We start from the raw sequence: 8,128 nt of genomic DNA, 5'->3' as shown, positions 1-8,128 counted from the left end.
CACCAGTTACTGAATATGGCCCGCCTGTCTTAAGTTATGAGGGCTGCGTCCACTCCTGGATCCACAATAATCCTGTCATTGGCCGCGATCACAGCTCATGGAAGGTGATCCGCCTGTCTTAGGCTATGTAGATGGCCTCCGGGGAATGGGCCCTACAATATTCTCATCTCTGGCTGTGGCCATAGCTTAGCGGTGTGCCCCTGGGCTTTGAACCATAATAATCCCGTCATTGGGAGCCTCGCAGCCATTTAGGGAATCAAAACCATGACCTGTTGTCAGCCAAGGGAGAAAAATCAAGTTGGGCCAAAGGAGAGCCGAGGGGTGCCTCATGTGTTTGGCCCTCTTCTTCTTGTAGCTGCAATCTGTGGTAATGGACAGACACTGAATTTCTGGTGGCAAAATCAACCTGTTCTTTAACAAAAGAAGTTATTCGTTTAAATGCCCAAGGTCCAAAAGAAAGAAGAAGGAGGAGTCCTATGAAGGGACCAAGAATAGAGGGGAGTAATGTAGAAAACAGAGGAGAAGAGGAAAACCAGTTTTGGTACCATGACTCCTGCTTTTCCCGGTTACGCTTTCGTTCCTCCAAACTGGAACAGACCTTGTCAATACTATTTTGAACTAGGCCAGTTTTGTACATATAAAAACAACATTCTTCCTTAAGTGCAGCACAGACTCCCCCCTCTTGTAGAAAGACTAGGTCTAGCCTGCGTCTGTTTTGGAGGACCATCTCAGACAAGGATACTATAGAGTCCTTTAAGTCTTGAAGACCCTTTTGTAATTCCTGCAAGTCCTTATCTACTGCCAAAGAGAGTTGATTATATTGTTGTTGGGAGGTGACTAATGAAGCGATGCCTGTGCCTGCTCCGGCGGCACCCAACCCCAGGATAACAGCAAGAGTGATGGCAGTGATAGGCTCCCGTTTGGCACGTGACGGAGATGTTCCTCCCTCCCAAAAATGGAGGAACTCATCTTTGGAATGTATGGTTAGCTTGGGGAAGAGTTGTACAAGGACACAATAATCTTTGTGAGCTAAGAAGGTGGAAGTTACAACATAAGGAGTGAGACCAGTAGAGCATGCGAAGTAAGTGCCAGCAGGGGCAACAATATAGAGAAAGCTAGAGTTAACAACATGAGTGAGATTGCAGGTTGTTTGAAGCTCTATAGGGGGAAGCATGGACGGACCCAGGAGGCACACCCCACACCCAGATACCTGGGCGACCGTGAGGCCAACCCCAACTTGCCGTTGCCACCGTAAAGCCATGGTGTCATTGGTCACCGTTAATTCTGCATATAAGGCTATCCCTTCATAAAAATGGGGTCGAGGTGAATAACATACCCAGATTTCCTGAAATTCAGATACATTGGTCTGATGTATGGCCTCTATAGAGGCATTAACCATGGTCAGAATAAGGTCTGCCGATGAAGGCAATCCTAACGGTAAGGTAGGTTGGAAGAGGGTGATGCTGGTGACAGCTTTTGGGGTTGGGGGAGAAGGAGGGATTTTTTTCTTTGCTTGGTTGGGAGGGGAAGAAGGAGGGAATTTTTTCTTTGCTTGGTTGGGAGGGGGTTGATGAAGAATGGGATTTGGTCCTATTGCAATCTTAGGGAAGTGAGGGGGTGTTTTAAGAAGTTTAATTTTAAAAGTAAGGCCGGGGTCTGTCCCGTAGGCATATGACCTAAGGCCCCACTCAAAGTCTCTGTTGGTCCAATCCTGTCTTTTGCCTTCTGGCGTGAAGCTGATATTGAGTGGATTACACCACCCTTTTCTAGAAGAATCATGTCCGCATTCCAAAATTAGCAGTTTTAGATCAGAGACAGTATAAGACTTTTGGGGGGGGGGTTAAGTATGGTCTCGTTAATTGAAGCTTGTAAAGAGCTTAAATCTGTAGATAATTGAGGAAACTCTTTTTGAAGCTTAAGCACACCATGTAATTCAGTTATCTGTTTAGTGAGATGTTCTTTGGCACCAGTAAGGGTAGAGGTAGAGCCTCTTAACCCCTGGAGGTAGCAGAGTGGGTAATAGAGTGGGTGCACAAAGCTGGGAGGGGTAAGGGGGTGGTCTGAAGGGGGGGGGCGATGCAGCGGGAGGCCAGTAGGGATTATGGTATTTAGCAGCCTCATCTTCAAGAGAAGCAGCATCACCCGGATCGAGTGGCTCGGGATCACAGTTTTTTGAAAAAACTGGGTTAATGAGGGGCGTACATCGAGAAGCAGTTTCGGGGGGAATAGGCTCCGGTAAGGGTGGATATAACTTTTCTATTGTTCGGGGGGCACCAGAGTTATTGGAGCTACAACCCATATCGATAATGACTGACGGGCAAGGGGATTTCTCAGGAGGAGAAGAAAGCGAAACTAAAGAAACGCTGCATGAGAGAGGGCAGAGGCAGTATTCAGCGACAGAAAGGAGTTGTTGTTTATCTGGATCTGAATGCGCTTCCTCCACTATGTCTCTTATGAGTTCCCAGTAGGAGAAAATCGTGGAGGGAACAGAATCAGGTCCCTCCTCTAGAATACGGTGATTTAGGTCTTTACTGACCTTTTTCCATTTTTCAGGATGAATATCAGGACCAGAAATAATGAACCAGGGACACACCTTGTCAATAAAAACAAGAAAAATTAATGAGGTCCTTTTTCTCAACTCTAATTCCTCTTTTCCTGAGCCTCTTAAGAATCTTAAGGATTCTTTAAATCCTTAAGAAAAAGAGCCTCTTTACTAAGCTTTTGGCCTATTCTGAAAATTGGATGAGAATGAAAAATAAGGGCCCTGACTTACCGTGTCCTGTAGCCGAAATTGCAAGTGACGAAATGGCGGGGCACTCTTCAAAATGTCTCTCGGCGACCCGAGGAGATCTCCAGCGCAGTTAGTCGTCCGGTCGAGACCCGTGCCTCAAGCCCCATGTTGGGCACCACTTGCCCCCGACCTGCGGGGCCAATAGGGCTGCAACCTGAAAGAATGGGCGGAAAAGAAGAAGGAGACCAAGTGGAGGTTTTGTCAAGGTCCCCTTTAATGTTGGATTTTTTAGCTCTTTTATAATCAACCAGCAGGTCGGGCAATAAGGGGGGAAAAGGGGGAGGAGGTACAAGGAAGGAGGAAGTAGGGCCACCTGGCTGTAATCTTCTGGAGCATCTTCTCAGAATCTCTCTTGTGACGTCTCCCAGAGCAGCTGTTTGTTCTCGGGGGAGGGGCTGCATGAGGGCTGCTTCTCTTTTGTCCTCAGGGCAGTGAGGGGCCATATGAAGGCTGTTAGCTCTTCTTTTGTCCTAGGGCGGTCAGGTCATGGTCTCTGACATACTGGTACAGTGCTTTCTCCCTCTCATTTGAGTAATAGAGTCTCAAACATTTGCAAATATTTCTCTGCTGTGTGAAATAAACATGCGTGCATAACAGTTTTTTGCCAGAGTTATGTGATCATGTGGATTTCTATTTCAGTCTAATAAATTGTCCATATTTTCATGACTTGATATGTATTGTAAGATTCCCGGGGGAGGGGGAACCTTCCGTGGTGGGAGACCCGCGCCCAAGAACCAAGACCGAGCCACTGGATGCAAAGGCAAGAGGCAGCTTTATTGTTTACACAGGCACCTGCGGGCACTCCAGTCCTTCGAGAGGCTGAGCGAGCCGGGCAAGGGGAAGGGTCTCTTTTTATAGGGTTTAGGGAGAGCAGAAGCAGGTTTACAGAAGCAGAAGCATGATTTCAGTCCCAGTACTGGTTACTGGTTATTAATAGACTTGGAGTCGGTGGGGATCCTTTTTTTTTTGTTTTTTTTTTCTCGGAAACATCCTGACAGGGTTATCTATAGTACATTAGGCGGGGTTAATGGTCATGCTATGGTCACAAGGTTGTTTGCCTGTCTGCATCTGGGGGTCACAAGGCTGTTTGCCTGTCTGCATCTGGGGGCTGTTTTTGGCTCCTGGTATTTTTCCATGGGTTTTACAGTATAACACATACATATTATAATATGTGATACATACTAAATTATATGATCATATGAATTTTCATGTCAGTCTAATGAGATGTTCATATTGTCATGGCTTCATATACATAAAACATGCATATAAAATTTGTATTATTATCTAAATGTTGTTTTAAATATTCCTCATTTATATTTCTGTTTGTGTGTACTGTTAAGGAATTATTAGGGCAGCAGAGATGGCTCAGTGATTAGATGTGTTCGATTATTAGGAATTGTTAAATACCACACTAAGGTATATGCATATATTTTCTATAAATCCATCCAGAAACATCTTAAAGAATTCCAAATAAAAGAGACTATACCTATCAGTAAAGGGACTTGAAAGCTAAGAATTTTTCTTCCTTTTGCTTGTAATCATATGGCAATATGAAGTAAATTTATGCTTAAATGTGTGTGCTAGTTGTTATTCAAATAATTGTAAATGTTAATTACATATGTGCAAGTTAGTACATGTAACAGGTATTTTTAAATAATCAGATTAGGTAATTTTACTCTAAAAATTGATTGTGTATTATACATGAAAATTTGGCTTTGTGATACTATAAAGTGAATTGCAAGATGTAGTAGTGATACTGTCTAGGGTGTTGATGTATTTTCCCTGCAATTAAAGAATTAGAAGGCAAGAAAGTGTTTTAAGAAAAAAAATATTTTATTTCCAAAGTAAGAGGCAAAGAAAACAGGGAAGATGGTATTTCAGAACTGTAAAATTCACCAGCCACAATGGGAGCTGGACTTTTATCAAGTGAGAGTAGCCTGCCCATCATGAGTCCATGATTGGGCAGCTTACATGAAGGTGCAAAAGCTATTTTAGTTCATGATCATCCAGTACTGCTCAGGTCTAAGAAAACCCACCAAGTTAAACCGCCAGCAGGAATAATTGACTGAGACCAGGAAGAAGGCATCAGTTTCTGTGCCATTTTCTCCCTCTCATTTGAGTAATAGAGTCTCAAACATTTGCAAATATTTCTCTGCTGTGTGAAATAAACATGCGTGCACAACAGTTTTTTGCCAGAGGGTTAGACTATAGCCCATGTCAAAAACCTTTTTTACCCTGTCTTTCGGCTAGCCAAAGAAATGCTGATTTCCTACAGTGTTTCAGTAGATATTCATTCCAAAAGCTATTAAAAATATGCAAGGGGGGCTGGAGAGATAGCTTAGCGGTTAAGCGCTTGCCTGTGAAGCCTAAGGACCCCGGTTCGAGGTTTGGTTCCCCAGGTCCCACGTTAGCCAGATGCACAAGGGGCGCACGTGTCTGGAGTTCGTTTGCAGAGGCTGGAAGCCCTGGCGCGCCCATTCTCTCTCTCTCCCTCTATCTGTCTTTCTCTCTATGTCTGTCGCTCTCAAATAAATAAATAAAAAATGAACAAAAAAAAAATTAAAAAAAAAATATGCAAGGGTAATTTTTACTTGACTTCAGTGGGGGTTTAGTTTACTCTTTGGGAAAACAGAATCCAATGGTTTTCACTAGAGAAACAATTTATGGCCTAGAACAAACAGATATATAGTATCTAACTTGTGTAAATATTTCTCTCTGAAAAAATTCCTCTATTAACACATACATTTATAGACATAAAATTACCTTTAAGCTACATTTTGCTAAGCCCTACAGCAGAGAAAAATCAAATGCAGATGTGAAATGGGAGCCAAACAGATGCTGAAAACCCCTGTCAATATCCTAAAGGAATTCATTCCCTATCAGAAAGAAACTTAATTTCCACTATAAAGAATTTGATTATGTATTGTTATACAAAATGTGATTAATGTTTTGTGGTGATTAATCAACAGCAAAATATATAATTGTGCCATCTGTATTTTTCTAGCTTCTTGTCACAAATTCTGCAGGGAGCTGGGAGGTGTTGAGAACTTGTGGCATTTGGAGAGCTTTAAAACCACAGGGGACTAGTCTGGGGAGCTGAGCATCTTAAAAACCTGGCTCTCATGCTAATGGAAAACTACTGAAGACCAGAAACACAAAGAAGTCTCTAAACCCAGTGTTGCCTGCAGATGCAAGACTGATTAAAGTAGCCCCCAACTCCTAGCCTCCCAGACACACCAGAAATTAACCCCTCATCACTACAAAACCATGTTACAAACTTCCTTTTAGGTAGTGGAAGTAACACTTCAGTACCATGCAAAATTTATCATTCATTTCAGCATACAGATTAAGTGAAGACTTTCCCATTTGTATTCCACCTCAATCCGAGATGCAAACCCATGATTAAGGTTTATGCCATAACTTATATTCAAGTCTTTCTAAACTGTGAAAACTGTTGAGTTGTATTTATACATGATTCCCAGCTGGAAACTTTCAATATCGTTGAGAGTTGCTTATTAAGTTGAATTGTGTAGAGTATCTAGGGTTTTAATGTATGTTTGTGACTAGATAATGCTCTATAATGTGTTTCATTGAGTTTTTTCATTGTACAATTGCTTTGGGGGGCAATGTTATGTAAAATCAGCTTTAAAGGACTCCTGATTTAAATTCCTGGTATATTTTAATAAGGATTGTATTTTTACCTGTATGCTAAAGGGTTAGTCTGGGAGTTGGAATGATTTTCTTAAAGCATACTTCTTACCCCTAGTCATACAATTTGATTTTTTTCTTTCCTTTTTTTATTCAAGTTATTTTAAACTGATATGGGATAACATCCAAATAATGGTAGTGTTAGAAGCCTCTAGATAACTTTTTTTTTTTTCACATCACTTTCATGTAGGATGAATGTCAAATAACACAGTTTCATTGAATGTGGTCTTCAGAAGCTATATCACTATGAAGATAGTCTAAAAAGCCAATCATTACACTCTGCATTATACCTCCTGAATGTGAATCTTGGGATAAGTGGTCAGTAGCATGTGATTCACTAAGCTGGAGCAGTCAATGTACTCATGGGTCTACATACTTCTGACTGATCAGAGTCACTCATGTGATAACTTTAGGATCCTGAAAAATGTAAGGCCTTGAAGCCCCTCTCAAATTTACATATGATGGTGAGGGTGCTGGCTTAGGGGATCTGGGCTAAAGTTGTGAGGCTGTATATGGCCCCAGCAAGAAATATCCTTAAGCCTGTAAGGGAGTAATCTGACTCTATCTTATCTCTTTTTTCCTCTAAAAAAGTCCTGGTAGTTTCCACCTTGCTGAGAGGCCAAAAATGTCAGAAGGTTTGGGTCTATCCTTATCTCTTCCTCCCTGAAGGAGTACCCCTTTCCTTAGAGGCAATAATCAGCCTCTTCCAGCAAGGATGATTCTATTTTCTGGTAAGGTAAATGGATTTATTCCTTTTTCTGAAAACTTGGTACTACTTGGACACCAGACAAAGTGACTGGCCTCACCAGATTCGCTCCTATCCAATAAATCCTCATATAAGACCCTAATCAGGTCTCCAGGTGGGCTTTCTTATTTCCAGTAGCCACCTCCTGCCTCCCAGCAGTTATCTTCTTTCTTTCTCTTAAACTCTAAAATAAAATCTTTCTAAACATCATTCATTATGGCCTGTGAAACTAATTCAGCAAATTCATAAGACAAGAACCAGCAGTTCATTAACACAGTGGGAGTTGGCATGGCTATGAACAACTAGAACCCCAACTCCTGATATACAGAAGATACCCAAAATTCACATATTAGTGTTTGTAGCTGTTTGAATATAAAATGCACCACTCAGACTGGCTCAAGTGTTTGAATACTTGCAACTCAGAAGCTGGCATTGTTTAGGGAAGTTGGGGAATACTTAGGATGCCCAGTTTGCTGGAGGATGTGGATCAATGGTGTGGCCTTTGGGGTTTTGTTGTCTGGTCCCACTCCTTATTTTCACTCTACTTTCTCTTGACAGTGAGACTGAGTGAGAAATAGATAGTTTTACTTTTAGGTAGCCAGCTAGGGGAGGGCCCAAAGATAATTCAATATCTCACCAAGTCTAGTCTCACCCTTCAGTGATAGCACACTTTACACCGGTATGCTGGCCTCTTTTAGGACAGCCCCACTGAGTCCAAATCAATCAGCTGTCTCTCAGACCCACCAGAGCTAGGGTAACACCCACCCTAAGAAGCTCTAAGATTGGCTTACCAGGTGGGCAAGACCTCCTTCCCGGCTGCACATTTCATCTCACTTGAACCTCCAGGTCCCTATACCAGTAAGGCTATTCACACCCAGCCATCT

This window comes from Jaculus jaculus, chromosome 15 (genome assembly GCF_020740685.1).
Source record: "Jaculus jaculus isolate mJacJac1 chromosome 15, mJacJac1.mat.Y.cur, whole genome shotgun sequence".
In the NCBI taxonomy this organism is placed as follows: Eukaryota; Metazoa; Chordata; class Mammalia; order Rodentia; family Dipodidae; genus Jaculus; species Jaculus jaculus.
This window is presented reverse-complemented; position numbering follows the sequence as displayed.